This window comes from Rousettus aegyptiacus, unplaced genomic scaffold (assembly GCF_014176215.1).
Source record: "Rousettus aegyptiacus isolate mRouAeg1 unplaced genomic scaffold, mRouAeg1.p scaffold_m13_p_1, whole genome shotgun sequence".
Lineage (NCBI taxonomy): Eukaryota > Metazoa > Chordata > Mammalia > Chiroptera > Pteropodidae > Rousettus > Rousettus aegyptiacus.
The window spans coordinates 79,859,835-79,887,158 of record NW_023416284.1 but is presented as its reverse complement, the minus strand read 5'-3'; the positions used below and the strand labels follow the sequence as shown (position 1 = coordinate 79,887,158).

The window sequence follows — 27,324 nt, the reverse complement described above, 5'->3', positions numbered from 1 at the left end:
TCTAAGCATCTGATCTCAACATCTCTTGCTTCAGTTTGTTAATTCTCCATTTTCTCTTACAAAGAGAAAACAGCAACCATCCTCTTATGTAATGCTCTCTTTATGATTCTAGTTGGGGGAGAGAATAATGTCCCACAGGAAACCTTGTTATCTCCTGTTGCATTTTCACCCTTTTGATACACATGTAGCAGTGGTTCTCAATGTGTGGTCTACAAATCAGAAGATCAGCTTCCCGCGGCAACATGTTAGACATGCACATTTTGGACCCCACCCCAGAGACTAAATCAGAAACTCTAGGGATGAGGCCCAGCAATTTGTGCTTTAACTGATCCAGATGATTCTGATGCATGCTAAGATTGAGAACCCTTGCTATGTCGGAAGCTGGGGAGAGGCAGTCAAAAGGGAGAGGATCACTCAAACCACCCTGAGAGTGGACCGCCTTCATCATCATACTTCAGGTATATCTTGAAGACAACCATGTAATACAGCCCTGCTATGTTAGCATGCCAGTGAATGATCCTAGTTCTTTTTTGTTACTAATCTAAAGTCTTTTAAAATAGATGAAAATAAGTGTCATATAAAGGAATGATTGCACTTATAATCAAGTCAGCTGTGCTTTTGGTTGGTGGAAAACGAACTTCTGTAAAATATGAACATTTACTGATAGATGGATAGAGAGGTATTTCTGAAACAGACCTATTAATCATGCGCATTTCGTTGATCAGAAACTGTTCAGTGCCTCTGGGGAGAGGGGGAACATTGCAAACTTATTAAGATCAATTGCCTGGTCTTTCTGTGCTGCAGTTAACTTCTCAAGGCTGCAAGTTCTGAATTGCCCATTTTAAACATTGCATTTATTCTTGGGATGTGGAAGATCTAAGGAAGATTTGGATGGTCCCTGAAAATCCTTCCCTTTTACTTTCTAACGGGTACCAAACTTGTCAGATTTTATTTACCTTGAAAGAGCAAGCAGGAAAATGTGATTAGAAGTGTCCACTTCCGGCTAGCACTTCTGAGCCTTGAGACTCCTGAGCACTTGTGATCATAAGGAAAATTTAGAGCTAACTCTTTCCAATACAGGGCTTTGGCAAGGGCCCTGCTTCTTCTAATGGGTGTATGGTACAGAAATATATCCTTTTGAATGTCTACATTGATGAAGATTTAAAAGTGATGAATTAAACGTCTTTTAAAAACTATTGGCTTAAGTATATTTAAGTGGAACTCTGATAGTTTTTTGCAACCTGTAATAAACTCAGAATGAGTAGGAAACAGATATCATATGTTTCCGGAAACTTCCTTTGGCCCATGGCCAGAAAAGAACTGTTGTTTAAGGGGTTAATAGTGTCCAAATCTCATTTATGTTTGTGTAATTAGGGATGTGCAAGATGTGTCTCTTGCACTCAATTTGGTTTTGTGAAAGATTAGCTGTTCTAAATAGAATGGAAGAACAGCCCAGAAGAATTGAAAAAAGAATGCGTAGCATGAGCAACAGGATTTTTTTCCCCTGTGTGTGGCTATGTAGAGGCGGAAAGGGATGAAATGCGGTTTAAAAATTAAATGCAGACTAACTGCTCTCCTCCTCTGAGAAATGCCAGAAAACATTTAATCCAGGAGATACTCCCGACCATTAACCACATTCCACCCACCACCATTCATTGGAAATCTTCAGACTCTGTAAAATAGACTGAAATGGTTATTACTGCAGATGCTATTTGTTGTTTTTCAGGGTTTACAGCCCAGTGATTGAACAGTGTGCAATTGTGTTTGAATTTATACTGTACTCAGTAAGTCTTCCAGGGAATAAAACATTTATCAAAGGTAGGAAAACTGAATCTGATCATTAAAAATCTATTGTGTTACTTCTTCAAAATCTCTTACATTGTGAGATCACTTATTAATGTATTTGTTCATTGAGCAAATATGTGTCGACTACTTACTATATGCAAACCTGTAAGTTTAGCCCAAAGTTTTAAAGTCATTTATACATATACACACACACGCGCGCACACACACACACACGCGCGCGCGCGCACACACGCACACGCACACACACACATTTACATATCCATCTACAAATTCTCAAAATTCTATCTAACTTCCTTGGCTAATTGTATGTGTTGATAGAAAAATATATACATTTATTTAGCTCACCGAAGAATTAACCTTTTTCTTCATGCTTGGTAATTCATTTTATACATAAATAGCAAAATGGTGCTACTCAAGTTGTGTTATCCCCCACGTTTAAAAAAAGCAGCTACATAGCATCCTGGAATTCTTAAAGCTGCAAAGGGAATTTGAGAAAATCCAGTTCAGTATCCTAAATTTGAACGTAATTCCATAGTGTAGCAGTTAGCACGTCTGTTTTACATGCAGAAGTTCCTTGGTTCATGCCCCAGTGGAGCCATGGTCCATGGTCTTTGGCCATGCCACCCTGAACAAGCCCGATGTCTGATCTCGGAAGCTAAGTAGGGTCGGGCCTGGTTACTACTTGGATGGGAGACCGCCTAGGAAGACCAGGTACTGTAGGCATTAAAAAAAAATTGTAAATTTGCAGACAAGCACTCTGAGGCCTGGTAAGCGGGGTAAAGTGGTGGTGCCAAGCCTGCAAAGGCATCTGGTGGAAGAGCAGAGCCCAGGGGCCATGTTGCTTCCCTGAGGTGAATGCTTTGCTTGTACCAAACTCTCCTTAAGGCACTGACTTGGTTCCAGCCACTGGAACTAGATTCAGTGGCTGAAACAAGAAGAAATTGAAAGTCCCTGTCCTTGAGTAGCTCACAGTATTTATACTTGTCTTAGATCTCTCTTCCTTGAATGCTACAAACTGGAAGCTTATGAAGTGTGAAAATTAACCAGAGGATTTGTTAGGAAGATTATTTTCTGAAGGATTCATTAAACTTAATAGTTCACTCATAGTTTAGTAAAGGTATTTATAAAATGTTAAAATACATTCGTTCTTGAGAGAAGGGAAATCTCAGTGTGTGAGAGACGCACTTATCGCTTTGCCTCTCTGCTACCTAGGCCAATACTGATTCTTGGGGACAGGGGCTTTGAGATGAATGTCTTTTCAATGTGTTCCTGTGGGGACAGCAATGTATGGAGTCTTCTTGGACTGGAATTCCAAACCAGCCACAGTAGTACTTAGAAACCCTGGGTCTGATATGTAGCTCTCTGCTTTCATATATCTTTTTTCGTGATTGGAAAATGCCATGTCAAGAGCCTGAAAAGTGCACTGTTACTTCAGGGCAGCTCACACTTAGGGACTAAAGAGTCGCATTTAGAAACTTATGAGATTCATGCTAAACAAGGTTAAAGGTCAGTATGTAAACATGCTATCTCCTTGAGAAGGCACCCACCTGTCATTATATCACAGGTTCTAGACACCTTGCCAGGCCACCATCCTCAGTTATTGTAGCAATGATTCTTGAGTGAACAGATCTCCCCCCATCCCCACCTGACTTGTGCCTGTCCCTAGAAATTCAGGACATTCCCTTCTAGGTGCTCAGGATTCCTAGCTCCTCTAAGAGCAAGAGTCAGTGGGGTATGGAAACCTACAGGGGCCAAGATTTAGGCTATCTGGCTGATCATGGAGTGGGAAACACTTGCTTGACGGATACAATGACAGGAGGAAGAAATCAATGGTGGAAGGGGAAGTGGGAAAGAATATTTGGGAGGAAGGTCTGATTTGTAGGGATAACTGTTGGCCTGGTAACTAGTTGCCATGGGAACGGACCCCCTGTTAGGGCAAATGTACATCCCCTAGGGAGAAGCTTTTTCAGCTGGCAGTTTCTGACCTACTCTCTAACTGAAACAACTTGATTAAGGAGACTTTGTTTATAAAGCACTCTGTGTTCTGAAATAGGGTCTAAGTTCAGGGTAGTATATTCTTTTCTGCTCTTGCATTTGACTGTAACAGGAGTTCTGCACATGTAACACAGGGTATAATTTGACCTAATTGATTCCAGGCTTCCTCATTGTCTCTCTAACATCTTTACCCCCTTTATTAAATTCATATGGGTTCTCATCCCTTGGTTAAACTTTTCCAGTTAAACTCTCACAGAGGTGAGAACTCTTTTACAGATAACTTCTGTAATGGAAGCACCTAATTTTCTCTTCGGGCAATAAAAGTCCTGAGTGATGAAAATATTTACATTTTTGTTTTTAAACTAGCATTCTTAACTAAGTAAGGAATGTGTATATGAAAATTACTGCTCTGCAAATGGTTATAAGAGAACAGGGTAGTGCCTCTGCTGAGCTTTGTGTCAATATAGGCAGGTGTTCAAATGGAGAAAAGAGGGTGGGGGTAGAGAACCAAAGCCTGCAATTCCAAATTCAACATTGATTTTGTCATTCTGGGTTAGGGTTGAGTTAGATCAAGGCTTGGTAGATTTTATATACTTTGATAGAGCTGTGTTATAATTGGATTGAGAAAATGGAAGGACCTTAGGGAGAGGAAATAATAAGTGAATCTGTTTGCTTGTTCTCGGGACTGATAGTGAATTCGTTCCAGATAATAGGTATCCATTTTAAACTTTCAATCTTAGGAAAAGTTTCCTTGTATTTGCTTAAAGAACACTATCCATTACAGTTCCTATAAACCTCAAATGCATTTTAAAATTCAGTAATGTTTAGGCACCATTACAAAATGGAAGAAAATAAAGGTGATTATGTAACTGGTTTCTAGATGGATCAATACATTCTAGCTATAAAGTAATAGGAGATTTTATAGCACATGTGTATATATTATACATATATACATTCCTCACACACATATATAAAAAAATATATACCTATATATTAGACATAAAAATTTTAAACTCACTTATGTCAGAATACAAACACAAATTAAATAAACTTGAAACAAAAAGTAAATGCATTCACGATATTAACCTTGTGGTATAATTGTTGCAAATATGATAGACAATATGACAAAAAGCTATTCTTATTATATAACAAACCCATACACATCATGAAGAAAAATACTAAAATCAACTTAAAAATATGCAGAAGAAAGGACAAAAGGTAAAAAAATTACAAAAGACAGAAAAACATTGATAAAGAAATATAAATGCAATGTATTTTCAACTCCTCTTTCACAATATAACATGGTGTCCTTTTTGCGAGGACTTGCATGAGAATTCTCTGCTAGGTCTAGGCTTTTTCTGAGCAACTTTTCTCTGTGAATAGAGTAACTGGCTCTGTATCTTTATTTTCTTGATGTCTGGAAAGGTCAAAAGTCATCCTCGGCATAGCTGAAAGATCTTAAATGCCACAGTTTGTATATTCCTGGTTCATTTTCTTTTGTCTAACCTAGTTCTCTCACTTATTTTACCTCGCTGTCTGATTATATTTTGTAAACTGCCTTAAATACATTTGGAATGACATGGATTCGAAGTCAATCATTACATAAAACATTTTTAAATGCCTACAGATATTCTATAGGGTCCCTCCGTGATTTATCTTTGGAACGCCCTTGATTCTGAACACCTGTGTTGTAAACAGTGGCATGTCTAAGTAGCCAGCCAAAGGATGACTCTTCACTTCTTTTGCCTCTGCTGTTTCCTTTTCTTTATTCCAGCCAAGGATTCAAAATGAAAACCGAGCTGTTTTTGTTTGGTGGCTCCACCTGGTGGCCAGTTGGGGAGAACCCAGCTATTCTGAGTCTTAGAAGTAACAGGTAGCTTCTTGGTCCCAGGACCAGCATAACTAATTCAATCCTCCCATTGACTTTCTGGGCCGTGAGTTATTATCTCCATTTACAGATGGAGAAACAAAAAATTAAGAAACACCCAGGATCACAAATTGATGGCAGGACAGAGCTAAGATTTGAATCCAGGTCCCCAGCGTATAAATTTTTTATTGCTACATGCCAAATTATCACAAACTTATAGGCTTAAAACAACATTCATTTGTTCATTCGCTGTTCTATAGATCAGAAGTATGGGGGGCTTGGCTGAGTGGTCTACTAAGGATCTCACAAGTCTGAAATCAAGATATTGGCCAAACTGTCCTCTTATCTGAAAGCTCTGGAGAAGAATCTACCTTGAAGTTTATCAGGTTTTTGTAAGAATTCGGTTCCTTGTGGTTGTAGGACTCAGGTTCCCATTTTCTTGCTGACTGTCAGCCAGGATTACCCTCAATTCTAGAAGCCATCTACATTCCTCAACAGGTGATCTTCATCTTCAGAGCCAGCAATAGTACATCATGCCTGGAAACTCTGATTTCTTTTTCTGCCACTAGCTGGAGAAAATTTACTTTTAAAGGACTCCTGGGATTCGATTAGGCCCACGTAGATAATCCCCACCTTGATTAACTGTAAGTCAACTGATTAGTAACCTTAATTACATCTGCAGTATCCTCTTTACCATGTAATATAAAATAATCATGGCATTATATCTCATCTTATTGACAGTCCTAGGTATTAGGGCAAGAAGTCTTAGAGATCATTTTAGGAATTTGCCCCACCACAACCAAACATCAAAACCTCTCTTAAGTTTTCTTCATCCTTAAGGTATTTATTGTATTCCTCATTTCTGTCTTTCTGTTGTTCACTAGCTTCTGCTATTCTTTAGTTTTATTTCAGGATTTTTTATTCTTTCACATAAGGCACACGTATCCTCTTAACCTTATACTTATCACTATCTCTAAATTCTTTACCTTTCTCTTCCCCTCTCTATATCTCACTCTTTCTTCCACCCAGTTACTAACCAGGCCCGACCCTACTTAACTTCTAAGATCAGATAAGATTGCATGTGTTCAGGGTTAAGTATGGCCATAGACACACTCTTTCTTCAGGCCTTGGGAGAAGTATTGTGATCTGAGGGTCAGAAGGCCTAGTCTGTCCCTAAAGCAAAGATGTGCTTGATCTCTTTAAGCTTTGGTTTCCTCAGCTGGCAATAACTAATGAGTGTCTGTTGACCTGTTTGGGGGTTGTCATGAGCCTATCTAAATGTTCTAAAAATATTCAAATTATGTGATGCCAGGCTTTTAAGTCACCTGTTGCAAGACTGTTCTTCCCTTTCTGGGGTCTTCTCAGGATAAGCCCAAGAACTCCCAGTATTTAATCAAGGTATCAGCCTTGGTTTCTCTTGCCAGGCAATGTATTCAAATGCTTCCTGGAAGCTGTGCACTCCAGACCTCCACGAAGTTCTATGGCACTGAAACTCTGATGAACTGATGAATGTGGAGATATTTTTGGATGTGTGGTAGCTACCTGTATACATGCAGAATAGCAGGGTGGTTAAGAGCATGTACTTTGCAATAAAAATATCTGGGCTGGAATCCTAGCTCTGACATCGATAAGCTTTAGGAATTAAGACAAGTTTCTCATCAGTAAATGTGGATAATATTGGAAGTTGCAAAAAAAATGAATTAGTTATTTATGAAGAGCCCATCATTGCTTGGCACACAATAAATGTTCTATAAGTAGTAGCTATTATTACTTTTGCTGCTAAAAATTAATGGCGGCAATAGCAATGCCATAATCTTGGTTAAAAATACATTATAATGAAAACACTTGAGGTTAAAGTGATTATAGAAGGATCACATAGTTGAATTATAAGTTAACTTAAAAAATTTTAAAACAAATTATACACTATAATAAGGTCTTTAAAAATGGAGGAAAATGGCTTACTTCATTCCTATTATAATTAACAATGAGCATTTAACAGCAAAGATGTGCTTAGTATTAACAGTTTCCTTTTTCTCCAGTTGTTGGACTTTGTAATACAACCCATTTATTCAAAAATAGAATGAGAGGAAATAGAACATAGTAGCGTAGAATTAGTAGTTCTGGCCGGAAACTGAGTACTTGGCAAGGGACATTTTACTAATCGTTTGTGTATTGATATGTCTTAAGCCGTGCTTGCTGGCAAATGGTTACAGTCGTTGTGGCACTTCAGGATGGGATTGTGCTTTTATGTTATAATGTCTCCTACCATGAGGATCTAAGGATGTCCTGCCCTCTAGGTTGAAAGCCATCAGTTAGTAGGATGGAAAATTGCTGGAGAGGTTTGTGTGTATGTTTTCCTGACAAAGAAATTGAGAAAATGTGTAGAAAGAGTGGGAAAAGAGAGAAAGAAGTAGAAGAGGTGAGGGAAGAGAATGACATTTACATTGGTATAATTCCTGTGTCCTTTTACCTTTAATTCAATTATCCACAGAATAGATGTTCTGCTCATTTTAAAGGTAAGTAAGCAACTCAAAAGTCAAATAGCTCTAAAAGTCCACACTAACTAGTGAGTGATAGAGCTGAATTTAAACCCAGATCTGTCTGACTACAAAACCCATGCATTTTCCATTGGTATGATTTTCAATTCTGGTCAAAGTAAAATTCACAATTAGGAAAGTGTTAATACATTCAGCAATGGTAATGATGTTACCAGGGAGATGATGTTAAAGCAAAATTTGAGAGAATCCCTCCCAGTGGAATGTCTTTCAGTTAAAGTCTCATCCATGATTATATTTTCTGTTCATGCTGACTCTCGTTTTAGACCAAACCCTGAGGACTAGTTCAACTTGATTAAAGTGTACTAGCACATCAGAGTATAGTTCATTTTTTTGCATGGTGGTTGTTTTTGGTTTTGCTTTTTTCTGTTTGTGTCAAGTTTCCCTATAGGAATTATATATTAGGTTAAAAAAAGAAAATCCCCTATGATGGTAAGGGAAAATACTATATGAATGCTATATAAACAAAAAATTATTGCTCCACTACATCTAATACCACTTATTAGCTGATTGATCTTTTTATTATGGTAATATTTCAATGATTAAAATCGGATCCTTCAGTAAACCAGGGTTGGTTGTATTATTCTGAACTGTACTTAGAGAACAAAGAGACAAACTCGAAAATAATGGGGAATCAAGATTTAGGCCCTCATATCCTCATCATTATTTTCATTCTGGAGAAACCAACTTTTCACTCTGGAGTAAATAACTTTTAGGTAGGTCCTTGGCCAATCCGGGATTTCCTCTAATTTGAAAATAATGCTTGCCTCTGAACTTTAAAATTTGCAGTGTTTTTATATGTGTTAATGAGCTCATTTGAGTGTGTGTGTGTGTGTGTGTGTGTGAGAGAGAGAGAGAGAGAGAGAGAGAGAGAGAGAGCGCGCGCGCGCGCGAGAGAGAGCACGAGCATATGCTGTGATCCTCAGGTTTTCTGGTTTTCAAGGCTCTTTCAGCTAGAAGACACCATTTCCTTACAACTTCTTTTTTCAGTGGACGTTAATGCTGATCTTCTGCAGGAAACTCAGTCATTAAGGAATGATGTGTTTATATGTTTATTAAGGCAGAAAACTGCCTAATGTTTTAAAGCCGAATTAAAAGTGTTTTAAAAAATTTAATTGAACTTTCAGCTGACTAAAATATTATATTATGCTATATTATGCCAAACACCTCCTGTAATGATGGAAATGTAGTGTTGGAATGAATGGGCTTTGGAATCATCTTGTACAGCCACCTCATGTCGCAAAGTGAAGAAATGGAGGTCCCAAATGTCAGGCTGTTTGCCTAGTATTACTCTGCCACCTGTTGTGGATCTAACAGGTGAATACATTTAGATTGTGTCTCCATGCCCACACATTGCTTTTTTTATAAGGACATTTATAATTGGATTGTTTTCTTGAAAAAAAATTTTAAAAAGCATAAAATAGACCAAATCCATGGCTTAGACTGTTTTTGTTCTGCTAATTTTTCTGAAAATTTCCAAAATACTAAGAATTGCAGTAAGTCAAAAATAAAAAAATACATATACAGTTGAGCCAGGGAAGCTTTTCACATTTCCTAATCTCAGTGTGAAAAAGCATTCTGAAACATTTCTTTTGCATGTAACACCAGAGTGGCATGTTCACTTTGTAGTTTTGGAACATTTACATTTGGCTGGAGGGACTTCAGGAAAAAAATAGAAAAGATTTTAGAACCTTTAATATTCTTTGTAGGATCATATTATTTAACTCACTACCATCACTTGTGGAATATTTCAACACTTCTGATTGTGATTTGGAAAGTTTTTCCCCTCCAATTTGCTAGCAGCTGTAGGCGGTAACTAGCATCTTTATGAACGTTGCACAGTCAATATAGACAACTGGAGCAAGTACTTTATTGTGGCCTAGTGCTTTAAGAGGTTTCCTTTCATGTAGACAAACACTGTACAATTAAACACTAATCACAGCCAGCACCCAAGTGCTTCTAGCGGGCTTGGTTACAGTCACACAGAGCCAGAGGACTGACTCTCTCTTCACGTGAGAATGCCTCAACCAGGGTCTGGGGGCCTGGAGCCCTGTTCCATATTCCCTGTTCTCAAGCGAATAGGGGTGCAGCTGCTCATGATTTTCAGGACCACACTACATACAGTTCTCAGAGTCCACCTGGGTCAGAGGTTTTTTGTAGATGTGTTAATTATATTGAAAAAAAGAAAAGTCCATCATGATCTGGGGAAAGGAAATCCTTTTAATGAGCTGGTGATTATATTTTATAAAAACATAAAAACATGAAATTGGCAAGATGTTCTTCTCAGATTGCAGAGAGGGATATCCCATGTCCGACCAGGTGAAAGATGTGAGAACATGAGTAATTAGGGGGAGAAACATCATCCAGAATGACAAGGTGAATTGTGAGAATTAGCTGGAGAATAAAATGAGGGAAAGAAAGGAACCAGCTGTGACCAGGCACATATGTAAGCGTGTTTGCATGATTCTCTCTGTTTTTTATGTTTGTGTACCTACCTAGTGACTATGTGTGACTTGAGTGTGTGAGTGCGCGTGTGCATGCATGTACTTGTGTACATGTGTGATCTCTAATCTGAGCATCTTCTGGAGTCGGAGGTTTTATTAAAGTTAGATGTCCTATGGCAGTAGGATGACCAACTCATCCTAGTTTGCCTGGGACTATCTAATTTTAGCACTAAAAGGCCTGTGTCCTGGGAAATCCCTCAGTCTTGTGCAAACCAGCATGGATGGTCACTGTACATCTTATTTAAAGATTCATCCTTAAGATCTAGCTGGAGAGAATGATCCAGATGAAATTCAGACCTGGTATAATTGCATACCTATTTCATTGTCCATGTCATCGATCTGTTAGATGGCTGGAGTTCATCCAGGTCGATTTATGTGCTCTTTTTATGTGCTATTTATGTTTTAGGGATCGCATGCCTAACAACACTATTTTTAACATCAGATCTAGAGGTCTAGCAGTTCTTTAACTTGAATTTGGCAAACTTAATAGGCAGAGAGAAAAGCGAAAAAGGGAAAGAAAGTAGAGGAGAGAAAGGTAGAAAGAGGACTGGGGACGGGGCTGCGGTGTTGACACCTAGGCCCCACTGAGGAGGTCTCAGCAATGTTACCAGACCAAAATGAGCCCAACCATGGGGACAATCCAAGGATCTGGTCTGGAAATCTGTTTTAGTTGTATTCAATTTTTTTCTAGCTACAATATTCATCCAAAACTTAGCAGGTAAATAAAAATGGTCTTTCGATCCTAAATGTTCTTTTTCCATCTTCCAGCTGGAGTTGAGGTAATATCATGATTTTCAACCAGAAACAGAAGCTGCATTTTTTTTTTTTCCGGTAGCAGTCACCATTAATTGAACTACAGAGAATAATCTTTTTATCAGATGGAAAGAGACATTCCAACTATGTTTCTGGTTATTGGAAAATATTTAACAACTTCTTTGAAAAGTAAAAAGTTGGTGAAATTGGGGACATCTGTAGTCTACTTAAGTGATGTACTTTTAAATTATTTTAAGTAATATAATGGATTTTTATTATAAATAGAATATGTTGTGAATAATTTATAAATGAAGATAACCAAAAATAAGAAAATAGAAAGTATCCATAATCCTTTTATCATCTCAGCTAACTAGAATTTTGTTATATATCCTTTGTCTTTTAGAAAGTGTATGCATGTATGTTTTAAGATATGTGCATGCACATAAATGGTATATAATGCATAGTTTTATAAATAGATACTTTTTAAGGATTTGGATTTTAAATTTCTTTTAAAAAATTGAGATATAATGGACATAACATTAGTTTCAGTTATATAACATGATGATTTGATATCTGTATAAATTGTGAAATGATCACCACAGTAAGTCTAGTTAACATCCATCACCACACACAGTTACAAAAACTTCCTTCTTATAATGAGAGCTTTAAGATCTATTCTCTTAGCAACTTCCAAACATACAATTCAGGTTTGTTCTTTTTTATTATTAAGATCGCTTTGGGTATTGCAGCATTACTAATGCAAGACTAAAGCTCTTACCTCTAGATGATAAATTCAAACCCAAGAGAGTTTGCAGTAGCTTTGGAAATTCAGAAGCTCTCAGAAAAGTGTTTTTTTCAGTCCCAAGACTTGCTGATGACTGTATACTTTGGCTCTTTTTGCTGCATGTGGCCCCTACTTTCCCCACCAAAAGCTGTATCTTGGAGCTTTCCCAGCTCTGCGGTTACTTCATGGCCTGGTCACAGTAAGCATCATGAGCACCTGTGTTCTTGAAAGGAGTCGGGTGGAGGACAGTTGCCAGAACCTGACCCATCTGCTCATTCCCTGAGGCAGGGAAGGTAGCCCTAGGGGAAAGGCAAGATCCCATTTCCCTAGTCATTAAATTGCTCATTCTTCATCTTTAATTTCCCCTAGGACCTTTGTCCCATTGAACATAATTCTGCCTGTTTTGGGCTGTTTTTCCAGGGTAGTCTCAACATTCTTGAGATCAGTAGGATACTCAGGCTTTCTGGAACTCTCTACCTTGCACTTCCGTCCACATCTGGCTGTTAGACATGGCTGGCTGTTGAAGCCATGATCTGTGAGGTTTGGGCCCCTGTTCTCTGACTTCCCCATCTCCACCTGAGCACTGGCTTCTAGTCTGAGTGAGAGAACTCAAATTTGGGTCTAGGGTTCTTGCATTGTGACCATTGAGACTGTCGAGCCTTGAGTCAACTCTTCTGCCATCTGTGTTCTCAGAACCTCCCTCATAGCTACTTGGAAGCACTATGGTGTAATGATTACTGTATGGATTTTGGGGTAATGTCTCAGTTCTGCCTTGATCAATCACATGACCTTGAGTAGGTTACTTTCTTTTCCCTTTGAGAGTCTATTTCCCCAAACATGCAGTGGTTATTGTAATGGTAACTACCACATGCGGGTATTAAGGAGATGAAATAAAACAGTGTGTATATATCACTTTGCAAGGTATCTGGTGTATAGCCAATATTCAATGTAGTCTTAAATTTAAGCAGGATGTTCTCTACTTTCTAAGAATATTCTACAGTAGGGCGTTAAAAAGGGATCTTGCAAAGTGCCTGTGGCTGTTTGGAATCTGAGAGTGAAGAGTTGCTGGGAAAGAGATTTAACCTAACACAGGGCGTAAGGTTATGGCTTCCAACTCCCCACACTTCCTTCACTCTGTGCAACCAGGGACTGGCTGCATTTTTTTCTGACTGTACAAAGGACTCTATAAGGGGACCCTGGCATTTGACATGGCGGGCAGGCTGCAGAAACAGGTGGGGATTTCCTTCCTCTGTCTGCTTTGTGCAGTGTTTACTGAGTGTGTTCAATCAGGTCCCTGAAGCTTTCCTTCTCATCCCTACGACCTCCTAGTACCTGGAGCCCAGGTTCCGCTGCCTTATCTGGCACAAGGTCATCTGGCTGCTCACTGAGATATTTTTGTTGGATTTATTTTCCTCCTGGGGCATGTGTGGAAACACCTTCCTATCCATCAGGCCCACCCCATTCTGAGGTCCCCAGTTCACCCCTTCTTCTTCCCGCCCTATCAACCCCCCATGTTCTTTTTTTCCTCACACCTTTTAGATTCTCTCTCCTAATTGTTACCACTCCTCTGGGAGCAGCTGGACAAAATGAAGCAGAACGGGACAAATTACCCAAAGAGTGGTGTGACTTTGAAAAGCCCAAGTTCCAGAAGTCAGCAGTGCCAGCATTCAGAACGTTTTTGATGTGCTGGAATCTTAAGCCATAGCAACTAGTTCCTGCAGGCCATTTAGTTGTGGAAACCACAGTGAGCCCTCAGGGCCATAGCGGGATCAGTGCTGTGTGTGTTCGTTCCAGGGAATATGTTTCCTCCTTTTTTCTGGCCTTTATTCATTTTAAAGTTTCTGAATATTGAACTTGCATATTACTGCAGGCCTGTTCAACATTATTTAGGACATTTAGTTCTCTAAGTCTTTCTATCCTATATTCTCCCTGATTCTCTGTTTTCCACTGAAAAGTTTGAACTTGAGGGTTTGCAGTTACCACTACAGTGTGCTGCTAACTACGTTTCCCTGGGAATCTGTGCAGCTTGCTTGTAGGGGGCAAAGCTGGTTGAGCTATTGACTCTGCTTTGTTCCAAGGCAGGTGGGCAAAAAGAAATGTGTAATGCTTTTCACTTGTAGAGTAGTTCACTTTACACTTTCCAAAATGCTCCCACATATATTATCTTATTTAAGCACTAAACAGCTCTATGAGGCAGAAGAATTATTATTACCTTTCAACCATGTTCACAGCTCTAGGCACAAAGGATTTAAAAATGTACAACATAAACTTCTTGCACTGATGAAGCATGCATGTTAGTGATGGAGGCAGACAATAAATTAACAAATTCAGTATAAAGTCAGGTGGTGACAAATTCAGAGATCAATAAAATGCATTTCATGGGGATAGAAAGTAACCTGATGTACTGTTAGCTAGGCGGTCAGGGAATGCCTCTCCAAGCAGATGGCATTTGAGCAGGCAGATGTGAAAAATGAGAGAGTAAATTATACAGTTGTCAGGGTCAGGGCATCCCTGCTGAGGAAGCAGCAAGTGCAAAGTTCCTGTGGCCGGTGGATGCTTGCGAGTTCATAGAATTGTCCTGCTGAAAAACTTCTTCAGTGGTATGAAATGAGGTCAGAGAGCAAGCCAGGGAGGGAATAAATCAGGGCTCTGTGTATCACCCTAAGGATTTGGAGTTATATTCTGAAAAGGTTTTTGCTCTGAGAGATAAGACATCAGAGAGTTACAACTGGGGTTGACATCATCTGATTGATATTTTATAAGAATCATTGTGGATGCTGTGTAGAGAGCAGGCTGTAGGAGCAAAGTGGAATCAGAAAGACGTTAGGCAGCTACCACAGTTGTTCAGATAACAGATGGTAGCTATGGAGGTAGTGAGCTGATGGATTCTGTTAGATATTGATGGCAGGATTTGCTGGTGTCTTAGAGGCAAATATGAGAGACGGAGAGGAGTCAAGAAGGACTCTAGGCTCAGAGGAAGATTTCAATAGGTGATATAATAACGATGTTTTCAGTTAAAGGCAGATCCAGGCCTCCTGACTGAATGATCTGGTGCTATTTCCAGAACACTTTGAGCAAAAGTCAGTGAGCAAGAGTCTTCCTTTAGCTTGGTACCTTCGCCTTGTGGCCATTGTGAGTCTTCTAAGAAGTGATACAGCTGCTATAAGACTCCCTTTTCCTCTATCAAATCCACTTTTGACCGTAGATATTTATCAATCCTTTCTGACTGGAAAACAATAGAGGGTGGAAATAAGTAAGTTATCATTGTGTAATCTTTTAATTTATTTCAAGGACATGGAGGGGTAGGAGAAGCCTTAACTCAATATCTAATTAAATAGCAAGATAGTATATCTGTATTATCTTTAAAAGCCCACTAATGACCTTTAAAATTATTTTATGGGCAAATGTGAACTGTATAGATGATCTGATAATCCCAAAGGTTTATCAGCATGCCTTGTATATAACAGATGTTTAGTAAATATTTGTTGAATTTAGTGGGGTTTTTTTCCCCCCAGTTGAGTGTTGACTTCTTCTGAAAGATGTATCTTTCCATTCCCTTTCCAGTATTGGCGATTAGAATCACACCTCACTTTCAGATGGGATTAGTGCTAGTATTTCTGGTACTTTGCCAATGAAGAAACTGAGATGGGAAAAGATGAAAATTAGAAGTGCTTACCTAGGTGACCATTGGCTCCTCACTGGTAGAAATCCACACCCTTGTTGCACCATTGAAAATATCCAAACTTCAACTCACAGTCACTTTCTAGGTTTTTTTTCTGCCTGGCCTTTGTTGACATTGTCAGGTCATGATAAAATCTGGCCATATCTGGCAACATTTACAACTTTAGTGATTTTAAGGGACAAAGCCTTTTTGTTGCAATAACTCCCAAGCACTACTTCTTCCAACCAAGTGGACATCTTAGACTCCATCTGCTGTCATCCAGTAGCAGCCTGTCCAAGAGAACATTCTCTAGCCTTCCTATTCTTCTTGACTAGCATTTTGTTTGAGGCAGGGTCACAAAAAAGAAATAGTTGTTCCTGACTCTCTCATTTCACGGTGATGGTTCATCTCTCCTTTTCCCATCTTGACTCTACCTGGTCATGCTCATAAGGTTCTCCAGCCAGAAGCAGGACTGAGGAGGATCTCAGAGATGGAATGGGCTCCAGGTATCCTGTGGGTTGAGACCACATCACGGAGGCTGCAGAACTTCACGGACTACTCAAAGAGGCTTAAGGCTGTTGGTAGTGGCTGTGCTGAATTATAGGTTGATGTCTCTATTTCTAAGCCTGGTTAGATTCTCTTCCTTCTAGGTTCAATGGGCTATAAGGCAACAGTTTCTTTTTCTCTTCTGTGGCAGGTCTTTTCCAGAATCAAGTCCTTTCTGTTGTAGCTCTCACATTTACTTTCTTTTGTCCTTTTTACTTTCCTCTGTGGCATAGGCCTATGATGCATTTATCTCCAGGTGACTTTCTGTTCTTCAGGGTGCTGCAGAGTTCGGGAGGCTGGAATGATCCCACACCTGGAGGGGCCTATGAAAATGCCTTTTGTCAGATTGGGTTTGAATCACCTAAGGGCAGTTATTTTATTTGTGGTTTATTTTGCACTGAGCACCTTATTGCCAACTTTTGGGCTTTTGAGGACTATAAAAAGTGAAAGATTAAAATATAGACCCTTAATCACATTGGTTACTAATTGCTTTGGTGGAAGGTTTTTTGCAGAAGGCACTAATAATCAAGGAAAGCACTGATAATTCAAAGTTTGAATAATTACTTCTGACTTTCTCTCATTCCTGCTCGCCTTTTGACTTGGTTTGTCCGATAATTGCCAATACCAGACAGGAAAAGTCAAGGAAAAGCCTGATGTGGGTGAACCAAGGTATGGCAAATGATCGTACCACATATGCACGGGCTACACAGCCACCTATGTTGAGAGTACAGTGGGAGTTGGGCAATTGCCCATTAAATGGGAACTAGACTTGGCTCTTCACGGCTGCATGATCCATTCCTTTAATACTATGCTTCCTGATTTATGTGGGGTGTTCCCTGGGATACCCAGGCAGCCCCCTTTCTACTAATTTCCTCTCACCTGGCTTTTTTTGTCCAGTGAAACATGACTTTTATTAATTTCAGTGCCCTAATGAGGCTGGAATGTTAGTCCAAATAAATCACAGTCCTGAAAACCAAGGACAAATGTCCTTGGTGATTTCCCATCAACTTTATAGCTCTCCTCGCTTCTTTCCCAAGCCCATTTTTGCCAAGCCTGTTTGCCGGTCTCATCAATCTGTGATTTGAGATCCTGAAAGAACCCAGATCTTGTGACTTGGCAGGGGGAGCCATCCGCCATGTGGACGCACCCACCATGTGGACCTGCTGCGCTTCAGGGAAAACAAAATGTTAAGTGAGCAGTTTAGGTTGGACTTAATCTGGAGGCAAATCAGTAACTTTACACTGAGATACTCTCTCCATTGTGTTCTCAGGAAAATGAAGTGAATCACCGGAGCAAAGAATGTGCTCTCTGGTGCTACACCAATAATAAAGTCTAATGTTTTGAATTAGAAGAAGGAGAGAGAGAGTAACTGAGAAACCTTTGGCTGGTCACTTTGTTGCTCCTTTGCCTCCCCCTTCCTTCCCTCAGATACATGCTTGGATAAGAATTCTCTTCTCCAGCCTGGTTTTTCCTAAACTCAATTCTTCAGTAAAATGACAAGGCCATGTTAGACATGGAAATTATTGCAGAGCAACAAATCCAAGATTATTATTTCACTGAAGGCTCCAGGAAGTGGAGATGAGGAGCTGTGAGAGCATAAGCTTCCAACTCAACCCAAATGTGATTTTTTTTGCCCCATTTGTTAATTAGTAAATCAGAACCAAATGAAAAATACAAATAAGTGCATACCACAAATCCGTCACACTTCAATGTTTCTCAGATTAGTTCTGTCTTTCTCACTTTCTCACTATCCATTGTCCTCATCATCTAGGAATAAAAGCACCCAAAAGCACCTTGGCAGATTGGAGTCAATTTTAGTTTTATGAATAAAACTGCCTGAGAAATTACATAGTTTAGGTAAGATTATTCGGTTAACTCAGGAGTTAACTGATTGATTGATTGATTTTTAGGAATTGAAGATAGGAATTATATGGCAGTATGTTTCCCATTTTTAAGCTTTTTATTAGGTATTTGGTATTTGCTACCTTTTTTTTTTTTAACTCATATATTCAAATGCTTTATCTTGGTTAGTGTTGTTGTTTTTGTTGTTGTTTAATGTAGAAAGCAGTGTCTGTAAACACTTCAAATCAGACAGGGCTAATCACACTGGTACAATTATTGCTCAAAAGAGACCATGAGGGCTTGTCGCCCCAGAAAAGGAAAGATAGTCTCTGAGAACAGTCCTGGGAGAAGCATTTTGTTGTGTTTTTGCAAGGATGTAGGGATCCAAGTTTTGCCTATTAAAGGAAAGGAATGGCCCTTTTCTTTGTTTGTGTGTTCACAGTGCACGACTGTGCTGAGGAGATGGTCTCATAGCCCATGGTGGTGTTTTTCCATTCTCTTATTTAGAACCCCTGGGCATAGGCTCATGTCCCACCCACAGCTCAGCAGTCGTAATCACATCTTGATTTAGAACTGCAGGTCTTAGTTTGACCAAGAAAGTTTCAAGTGTCTTTCTCGTGCTACTGCCAGGCGAGGCCAGCCAGTGCTTGAGAAGTGTGGATCCAACATTTACTCATTCAACAAACAAGTATTGGCCATTAACTATGTTCAGGTACTGTTTTAGGCAGTCGGGACACAAAAGAGAACAAGACAAAATTTCCTGCCCTGGTGGGGTGTATGTTTGAGGGGATTTTCAGCCCTCAGCAGTAACACGCCTGCAATTTCTTTTTCTGTGCACCGGTGTGCTGTTGAGGTGACAAGGGAGGGGCATGTGTGGATGCCCCCAAGTAGGAATGTGTGCTGGCCCCGACTCCCCAGTGTCAGGCTGCCCTAGACCAGTCACGTGGAGGAGAGGTTGGAAGGGATCATGAGAAAGGACTCTCCCCATGTCCCTGTGTTTGGCACGCTTGGTGCTATGCCGCAAATAATAACAGGTCATCTGATGCAGTGTAACTTGATAGAAATATGAAACCCCGGTAACCCTGGGAACTGGAGCAAGGAATTGGCCTGTCGGTTACTTTTACTTTTAAAACTTGAACATTTCATTAAACCAAATAGCTCCATTGTCATGGTCAAAAGTCCACTGTGGAGAAAGGCAGGATTTAGTGTTTATTTAAGCTGCCACCCAATGAGAGAAACTATTGCCCAACATAGTTCAATTCTCAATTACTAAAGGACTGATTTTTATCTTGTGGATTTCTATGCTCTCACTCTCACTCTCTGTCTCTGTAGAAGTTTCTATGGAAGCAGTAGAATTTACTGGCCAGGAAAGGGTGTAAATGAAGAAAAACCCTAACGGTAGTGATCTTGAAAAGTAGTACTCTTAACAAAAGAATACATCGTCTAGTGCTGTGTAGCCCTGCTGGGTGTTTACAGAGCATTTTGGTACACAGGGTCTCATTTGTCTCTCATAACAGCCTATGAGGATATATTTCTAACCCACATATGGAGGGTAATCACAAAATCAGTAAACAGAGGCATAATAATCCATAATAGGTTATTGATATCACTTTCTAATACATGATACAGTAATATTACCTTTGTTTTTAGATTTTATGGCCACTCTGTGGATGCTTCAGGTGACTGAAAATAGTAATTAAATAGTAACTCGATGAATAAAAAGGGACAAGTGCACATCATGACCTCACATCTACAGCCTGTTGGTCCCATGTTCTTTCCTGTGTACTAGGCTCTTGATTTTCAAAAAGGAAACAATAGCTTTTGATTAAGGTTCCTCCCTTTTCAACTTTCCCAGGACTACTTCTGGCAACCAGCTATCTCTCTCATCAGTGCTCGATTTTCATTCTCTCTTGTCACCCTTCCCACTGTGTTGACCTCTGAGGTATCCTTTTCTTCTTTTGACTATTGGTCTATAACATCTGTCTATTTCTCCTTTTGGTAGTCTCTTCGGCAACTCTCCTGGAATAACCTTGTTTATAATTAGATTCAGCAAACATTTATTGCAAACCTACTGTGTGCCATGGACTGTCCTGGGCATATTCACTCAGCACTCATTCATTCTCCAGCCTCTTTCTGTGCAGATGTCTCGCATAGCCAGGCCCTGAGAAGGGTGCTTAGCTAATTGCCCTTATGTTAGCGACAGGCTATGATAAGGCTCTGATGGATAATTATCAGCCCCTCCAACGTTAACTCTGAGGAATCAGTGCCTGAGAAGGATGGATGAAGAAGAAGAATAAAAGAGATACATACACAAAAGAACTGAAAACAGGAACTTAAACATATGTACATGTGTGTTCATAGCAGCACTATTCACAATAGCCAAATGGTGGAAACTGTCTAAATATCTGTCAATGGAAGAATGGATAAACAAAGTGTGGTGTATACATACAATGGAATATCATACAACCATAAGAAGAAATGAAGTACTGATACATGCTAACACTATTGATGAACCTTGAAAACATTATGCTAAGTGAAAGGAACAAGTTTACAAAGGATTGGATGATTTCATTCATACGAAATATCCACAATATGCAAATCTATAGAGAGATAACATAGATTGGAGTTTTTTAGAACCTGGGGGTAGGGAGACTGGGCATGAGGTTTTCTTTAGGGCAATGGAAATATTTTGGAACCAGTCAGAGGTGGTGGTTGTATAATATTTTGAATGTACTAAATGCTACTAAATTGTTTAAGATGGTTGATTTTGATATGTAAATTTCACTTCACCTTTAGAAAAAGAATGAAAAAGAGAGTTAGAGGTCTGTTTCTCTGAATTAAGAATGTAATTTAAAAATTCATTCCATCTTGTGCATGATGACCTTGTGATATGGCTTGAAAATAATTGAAGTAATTTGAGCGGATTAATTTCTTTCCTTTGCTTTTTAAAACTTAACATGCTTAGAGTTCGCATCCTGAACTCAGACTGCAAAGCCATATGCAAATTGGTATTCTGGGCCTATAGTGCTGTTGTTTCAATAAATCAACCCTGACAGCTGTGTTTTGAGATAGTCCCTCAGTTTTGCTGATTGTGTCCTAGAGAATGCCCCCTGGGTCTTAAGGAAACATCATTGGTGCTGGAGGCAGAAGCCTGATCTATTCTAGTTCCTTTTGCCCACTGAGGGTGCTATGATGCCCAGGAAAGAGCATGGAGCAGACCTCAGTCCTGGTTCATACATTCATTCAACAAACATTCTTGAACCCTCTATTGGAGGCTGTGAAAGTGAACATGACATGGACTCTGCCTTTGAGGGGCTTACAGTCTGGCAGGTGAAGTGGACATATAAAAAACTTAGTACGGCATAGGGGCACAATGCTTACAATTTCCATGGGACATTATGTGAGTCTAGAGTTGAGGGTCCCCAGACCAACTGGGGTAGTAGGGTGGAAGAAAGCAATTAAGGAAGGCTTCCTGGATTTCAATCTTAAAGGAAGATTTAACATCTTGTTGTATTACCCATTAAGTATTACAAGTAATGGTTAGAGTTCTAGCAAAAGAGGAATACTTAACACTGGAAACATATTTTTCACTGAAGCAGTAATAATTATGGGAGAAATAAGAACTTTGATGTACTACCCTTGTTTTAGGGCTTTAATAAATTGTTTTTAGTTCAAATTACATAGGAGCAGCAAAGCATTTTCAAAATTTTAGGCCTGTAAAAGTCTTCATCCTGGAGGTGAGAGAGGGAAATGTCTTTTACAGGGCAAGGAAATTATGTAAGTAAGGTAAAGACATAAAGTCCTGGGGAGGGTGGTTGGAAAAACAGAGCAGTTTAGCATCTCTCAAGAGTATCGTTTAAAGCAGGGAAAGGTGAGACATGAGGCTGGAAGGCGCTCAGGGGAACAGATTGAAGACTTGGAGCAGGCAAGTTACAAGGTTAGATTTGCGACTGTGGTACTAGCTGCAGTGTGGAGAATGGATGGACAAGGGGTCAAAACTAGAGGCAGCAAGATTGGACACTGCGCAAGGACAGTAGAGGGAGCAGGATAGGTGGGTTGGAGAAACTTCTAGAACTGTGCTATCCAATAGAACTTTCTATGAGGATGGAAGTTTACAATGATGTATCTATATAGTACTCATCAGCCACATATGGCCACTTAAACAAGGCTCGCATGACTGAGGAACTGCATTTTTAATTTTAATCAATTTACATTTAAATGCCTGCACATGATTAGTGGCTATTGTGTTGGACAGCACAGCTCTAGAGGATAAAATAAACGGGAATTGGCAATTAATCGTACAGTTTGGAGTGTCTAGATGGACAGAGGTAAAGCTATAGGAGAAGGTAAATTAAGGGGGAGATGCTGAGTTTCATTTTATACATGTTACTTCAAATACACAAGGGGCATCTGGATGGAGAAGTGTACCCAGCAATATGATAAACACATCCCTAAAGAGAGAGCAGTAAGCTGGGGATGGAATTGTGAAAGGCATCAGAATAAAGATAGGAGTCGAAATCATAAAAGCAAGTGGCCTAGGGAAGCCCGTTAACTGCCTTTGGCCTCAGATTCCTATTGCTATAATGGTGATAACATTTATTCTGCCTATCTTCTGGGACTATTCTAAAAAACAGATGAGATAATGTGTATGAAAATATTTGTAAACTCTTCAGACATTAGAAGGGTTTTATAATATCTTTAGGAGTTAAGAGGAATGTGCTCCAAATGTTATTTTCCAAACACACAAAATAAAGACTACAAATTCTGAAAGGATTATAGACTAGATAACTGTAAGCTCCTCCTGCTAACATATGACTAGATCCAGGATAAACAAGAGCAAATATCTCTACAGCATCAATGTCAGAGACTCAGGGACATCTTTGAGGACTCTCCTGAGTGTGTTACTGTGAGCAAACAAACATAAAGGCCAGGTTTCTATGAGTACAAATCACAGCACTATTGCAGATCACATGATGAGCTTGAGGTCCAGGCAAGGTGGAAGAACTCTCCTGGAGATTTTCGAATTAAGCCAGGGCCCAAAGGGAGATAAGTGGTTCCAGGTTGGCTGTGCTTCTCACAAAAGCAAATGTACATCTTTTTTTGCAGGGAGAACAGCAAGAGCAATTTAAACATTTTTTAGGTTATAAAAAAAATGACCTAAAAATCTCCAAACCCACAAAGAAATAAACCACCAAAATGAAAGCCATCAAGGGGATGGGATGACAATGCAGATTAAGTTCCCCAAGGATTTTGCACATTAAAAAACAGACACCAAGTTAGGAATACACGAAGAATAAAGAATACTATATTACAATAATATAGGAAAATAGACCATCGAAAATGACCGAGCAGATCACACAACAACAATTGAGCTTTAGAAATATTTAAAAAGTCACTAAAATGACAAACTAAGAGTTGCAACTAATAAGAATTTTCCAGAACTGATGAAAGGTAGGAATCCACAGATTTGTTAAGTACAGTGTAATCCGAGCAGACTAAATAAAAAGAAACACACAGCTAGGTATATTTCAGTGAAGCTTCAGCATGCCAAGGACAATGATATTATAAAAGCAATGAGAGAAACAAGGTCATCTAAAAAGAAATGATTAGTCTGATATAATGAATACAGACTTAAATTTCTTCTCTCAATCACAGTGAGGATATTTTGCCCTTTGTTGCACTGCAGTTGAAATCATAGTATGGGAGAGTATTTTTCTCTTTAGACTGTCTTGTCTACATGTTTTGACTAAAGATGCTAACTTTTTAATTGTGAAAAAATTCATATTGTATGTACTGATTTTTACTAAATGTGGTTTGATTGCTTCTTATAGCAGTCCTTACGTGTAGGCAGAAGTGTGGTTGATGTCAATGGAATTCTGTCAAGGCTGCAGTTATCCAGTTTAAGTCTTTCCTCATGACACGTTTATTGATTTAAGTGCATGAGTATATTCTCTCATGTTAGCTGAAGTCTACGACTTATTTCTGTTGTAACACATGTATAGCTGTAGCTATTGAGCTTCTTCTCAACCTAAAGTGAAGTTAATATCTGTGTTTGAGTGTGAACATGGTTCTGAAATGAGTTTTTTAAAAAAATTTTTAAAAGGCTTGATAACCCTTACCATTGACAATGTAAGCACAATGGAGGCACTTACTATTGGTCCTAAAGCTATTTATAATGTATGTGCTGGATCTAGTCTTAAAAAGCCACTTGGAATAAAAGGACCAATGGGCTTCCTTTGTGATGACAGAGCAGTTCTGTACCTGGATTGTGGTGGTCGTTATAGGAATCTCTACGTGTGATAATATCTCATAGAATTATATACAGACATACCAAAAAAGCATGTAAAAACTGTTGAAATCAGAGTAGGGTGTGTAGTCTATCTAAGATATTATGCCAATGTCAATTTCCTGGTTTTGCTATTCTTCAGTTATGTAAGATGTTACTTGGGATCTCCCTACTATTTTTTTTTAAATCAATTCTACTATTTTTGGAACTACTTGTGGGCCTATAATTATTTAAAATAAAAAGAAGTTTAGAAAAAAGTCACTTGGAGCATGGCAACCAGGAAAATAGATTCTTCTTGATATTTTGATTCTCATAGAACATTAATACAAATATTTAGAAATATTTGGTGAATCTTGGAGGATAAAGTCTGCCATCTCACTGTGGTAAGAAAATGAGTTGGAGAGTTCAGTTCAGTATCTCTATTACTATTTGAGGTCTTGTGCTTGCAGCATAAAAGTCAAAAGGCTGCTGCTGTTACAACCCTCAGAACACTCCAGAACTGTCCTTGTTGCCTAAAATTAAATAGACTTGTGCAATGGCATGAAAACTTGTTGACAGGAGTCAATAGAATGGCAATTTAAAAAGTTTCAAATTTTTCAAGTTTGTTGTGTAACTACAAGTAGAAGCATAAAGCATTTGGAAAATGTAGAATTTGAATTATCAAATGAGCCCAGTTAGTGAGAAAACAATAAATATATGACTACTCTTATATGTATTATAAATAGAGATTATTCTTTTTTTCTCCTTTTCTCTCCTTTTTCTTTTCTCCTTTATATTTGCAGTTGAAATAGGTAGTGTCTGTGTTTTTCTCTAGACAACTTTAATTGAAGCAATTCAGACAGAAAGGGATGATATTCATAAAATACCTCAACTAAAATGTCTTTATCAAAATCAAATTAAGCAGTAGTAAAGAATAACAAGAAAATGACCTCTAGTAAGATGAATCAAGACAAAGGGAATCCACAATATTAGAATTAAAAAAAAAAAAGAGCAGAGATTAAATAATAGGAGAATACTCTGAAAAAACTTTATGGTAATAAATTTGAAAAATGTGTCCCAAATTGGTAAACCTCTAGAAAATTCACAGTGACTTAAAAAAGAAAGAGATGGCTGGAATATTTCTACATGTTTAAAGGAAAATGAATAAATAATTAAAAGTTTTCCCCAAGGAAAACACTAGGATCAAATGATTTTATAGATAAGTTTGCCAAACTTTCAAGGACGAGATCATTTCTTGGAAAGAAAGAGACAAGAAACAGAGAGAACATTCCCCAATTTATTCCAAGAGCAAGAATAACTTAAAATCAAATAACACTGTATGTGATGAGACCATTACCAGTGTCACTTATGAACACAAATACAAAAATTCCGAAGCATAAATTTGAAAGTTAGCAGAACAAATGATGTGAAACCTTACGGTCAATGTCATGGGCTGTGTGCCTGTGTCCTCCCCATAATTCATATCCCCAGTGCGATGGTATTAGGAGGTGGGGCCTTTGGGAGGTAATTAGGTCTAGATGAGATCAGGAGTGTAGAGACTTCATGATGGAATTAGTTTCCTTATAGGAGGAGAAATAGACTAGACACACTCTGCATGCATGCACCAAGGAGGTTATGTGAGGATATAACAAGGAAGAAGGTCCTCACCAAGAACCTGACCATGCTAGCACCATGATCTCCAAGGACTTCCAGCATCCAAAACTGTGAGAAATAAATGTTTATTATTTAAGCCACCTAGTTTGTCGTATTTTTGTTATAGCAGCCTGAACTCATTGCATGTATATGTATGCCACATGTTTATTCATTCATCTGTCAATGGATACTTGAGTTGCTCCCACCTTTTGGCTTTTGTAAATAATTCTGCTATGAACATGGGTGTAAAACTATTTGAGACCCTACTTTCACTTCTTTGGGGCAAATATCCAGAAGTAGAATTGTTGAACCGTATGGCAATTCTACATTCAATTTTTTGAAGAATTGCCACATTGTTTTCCACAGGGGCTGCACCATTTTACATTTCCATCAGCAATGCATAAGGGGTCTACTTTCTCTACATTCTTGCCAACAACTGTTGACAAAATGCCCATGTTTTTAATAGATTTATACAAGGTAGAGCTGAAAGAGAACAGTTTACTGATCACCCATTTCCTGCAAAATAGCCAGCCATATCCCACTCAGAAATTCCGTCCCTCACCAGCTGAAAGGTAGTGTGGCCATCTGCCTGGACTGCCTTCTCTTTTAGCTGTGACTGTATTTATATTTTCATCATGTGCCTGCATACCTTCCATCATGTCTGAAAGGAAGACTTTAAGGGAAAAAAAGAAGAACTAAACACTATTTAGTGAGACATACATATATAGTAAAACTTAGTTTTTAAAAGGCAAGGGAATGCTAGATACTATTCATGATACTAGGTACCATTTGGAAAGAGGTGGAGGGATACTCTCAAGGAGGAATGCCATGGTTTTGGTCATGTTACAGTTTTTAAGTTGGGTGCTGGTTTCCTTTCCTTGGTGCTTTATATTTATATGCTTTGTACCTTCATAAATTATATATATCATTCTGTATATGTAATATTATATAATTTACATTGTAAACCTTAAATAAATAACTTTTATTAGAGCTGTGGCCCTATATGTTGGCCAAAGGTCTGGTGCTGATCTGAAATTTCAGGTGGTATAGTCTGAGGCAAAAAGAGAATAGAGTGAGTTTTATAAAGCTAAAT

At 38.8% G+C, this 27,324-nt stretch overlaps 1 protein-coding gene and 1 pseudogene across 1 annotated transcript in view; both read left to right on the top strand.

Annotated features, from left to right (window-relative positions):
- The window catches only part of BMP6 (bone morphogenetic protein 6), a 149,494-nt gene that overhangs the window by 77,847 nt on the left and 44,323 nt on the right, over positions 1-27,324 (top strand). The window lies entirely within an intron of this gene.
- Positions 2,414-2,529, top strand: LOC118605290 (annotated as a pseudogene).